Raw genomic sequence first — 2,500 nt, forward strand, 5'->3', positions numbered from 1 at the left:
TCCCTTCTGTTCCAGAAAGCCACCGACTTGACGGCACAGGTCGTTATGCCGCAGGATTCTCCCACCGTGGGTTCTGAAGCAGCGCTGTACGCAGTGCGCGGGAGTCTCGACTTCGGGACACCCAGCGCGACAGCGCACTTCGCGTCCACTTCTCCCCCGGGAGACTCTCGCTCTAGACGGTAAGCAGTTAGCACGAATGTGGTGATAGTGCACGTAGTCGGCTCCGGGAATTGCTGCGGCGTCAGCAGCCACCCATCGGGAGTTCAGGCCGGAGGAACACACCTCCCTTAGACCACTTCCATCGCACGACTCGTACAACTGTGCTGCACACTGCTGTCTGAGCTCAGAATTTGTGCACACTCTGACACCGCGCACGCGCATCTGGTTTTCACACCAGACCAACTGCTTAGCCACATACATGGTTTCAGCAGCGGCGCACGCCGCGGGCACAGTGCTCTTGCACAACTTCTGCAGTCGGTTATGCTTCAAGATAGGGATAAATGTTCTCAATAGTGGCAGGCCCAGACCGCCACTCTGTATCGGCGCATGAAAATATCCAACAGGCACATCATGGGGCAATCGCAACCATCGTCGAACCGCAGTCCTGACTTGAATGTCCGCACCCCTCAAAATCTTCGCGGTGATTGATCCCACTGTCCACTGGTGATAATACCGTGGAAGCAGGCACTCACGAAGGAGCCGAAGCTTCTGCTGTGGTTTGAGCGGAGCTTTCCCCACACGCTCGATGTACTGAGCTAGGGGTGGGACGGTTGCGTATTCCCTAGCACCTTGGAACGCACTGCCCAGGTACCTCCAGACCTCGACTGGGGATCTCTGCGGTATCAGCGCTCCCCCCACAGTGAAGTAAGGTGTCATATCAACCTTCACTTTTTTGTCTCGGCCCGACGCCACCAGCGACAGCACTCCGGTCTTTTTGGCATTGACAGTCAACCCACTGCACTGAAAGGCAGCCTGAAGCCGCGACAAATTCTCCTGCAGACCGACGCGGGTTGAGGACAGGAGAACAATGTCGTCAGCGTAGCCCAACGCGCCCACAACCCTGTTCCTCAAGCAGTATCCAACATCTTCCGAGAGAACTCCAAGTGCTCTATCCACGACCAGATTGAACAACATGGGCGATAGAGGATCTCCCTGTCTCACTCCGCGTCCCAGCTGTATCCTAGACACCTCCTCGTTCGATGATATTGGACAGAGCACTGTTTGTGCGTTGTTATAGACAGCCTGGATGTATTCCCGGAACCCAATCGGGAGCTCTAGCTCTTCAAGAGCGCGTACTATCGCTTTATGTGATACAGTGTCAAATGCTTTTGACACGTCAACGCATGCTATATGCACTGTTTTACAGTGCTTGCGGGCGTCAGCGAGCACGGCCGATATCACTGCGACATTTTCGCAGACGCCATCGACCGGCCGGAACCCTCTTTGTCTACTGTCTATCACATCCAGAGCTGTCAGTCTATATGCCAATATCTTATGGAGGTGTCTCAACACGACGGACCCTATGCTGAGAGGTCGGTAGTCCGATGGCGCAGGGCGCTCGGGCATCCCTCCCTTCTCAAGGAATACCGTCCTGGTAACGGAGATCGAAGCCGGGGCCTCTCTTGCGAAAAGCAGCAAATTGAACAGCAGCGCACGAACCAGGTCAGGAACTCGGTTCCATTCTCTAGCCGTGATACCATCCAATCCGGGCGCGGTGCCAGTCTTAACAGATATCCTAGCGACCTCGGCCGCTGTAATAGGATTCCAGAGTGTGGACTTATCAACCTGTTGTCGTTGGACTTCGGTTGCGCCCTCACCGAGGCCTTCGAGATGAATCCCTCTGGCGCCCGGCGGATGCCTCCGACTGGCACCGACTGACTTAAGAGAGTCATAGTTACTCCCGCCGTTTACCCGCGCTTGCTTGAATTTCTTCACGTTGACATTCAGAGCACTGGGCAGAAATCACATTGCGTCAACACCCGCGAGGGCCATCGCAATGCTTTGTTTTAATTAGACAGTCGGATTCCCCTAGTCCGTGCCAGTTCTGAGCTGAGCGTTGAATGGCGGCCGAAGAGGACGACCACGACGGCTCACGCCGCCACGGAAGCCTCGCAGCAAGGAAGATCCGCGGGAGGCCAAGGCACGGGACCGAGCTCGGATCCCTGGACGTTCACCTCGCCCAGGCCCGGCACGTCAGCCAGACCCGCTTCCCGACCAAGCCCGACACGCCCCGCTCCTCAGAGCCAATCCTTATTCCGAAGTTACGGATCCAATTTGCCGACTTCCCTTACCTACATTAGTCTATCGACTAGAGGCTCTTCACCTTGGAGACCTGCTGCGGATATGGGTACGAACCGGCGCGACACCTCCACGTGGCCCTCTCCTGGATTTTCAAGGTCCGAGGGGAAGATCCGGACACCGCCGCAACTGCGGTGCTCTTCGCGTTCCAAACCCTATCTCCCTGCTAGAGGTTTCCAGGGAACTCGAACGCTTATACAGA

General features: G+C 56.3%; 1 pseudogene; it reads right to left on the bottom strand.

Moving 5' to 3' along the window:
* LOC112590528 (uncharacterized) overlaps positions 1-2,500 on the bottom strand; it is a 6,488-nt pseudogene that overhangs the window by 1,862 nt on the left and 2,126 nt on the right.

The sequence above is a fragment of the Harpegnathos saltator genome, unplaced genomic scaffold (genome assembly GCF_003227715.2).
Source record: "Harpegnathos saltator strain DR-91 unplaced genomic scaffold, Hsal_v8.6 scaffold847, whole genome shotgun sequence".
In the NCBI taxonomy this organism is placed as follows: Eukaryota; Metazoa; Arthropoda; class Insecta; order Hymenoptera; family Formicidae; genus Harpegnathos; species Harpegnathos saltator.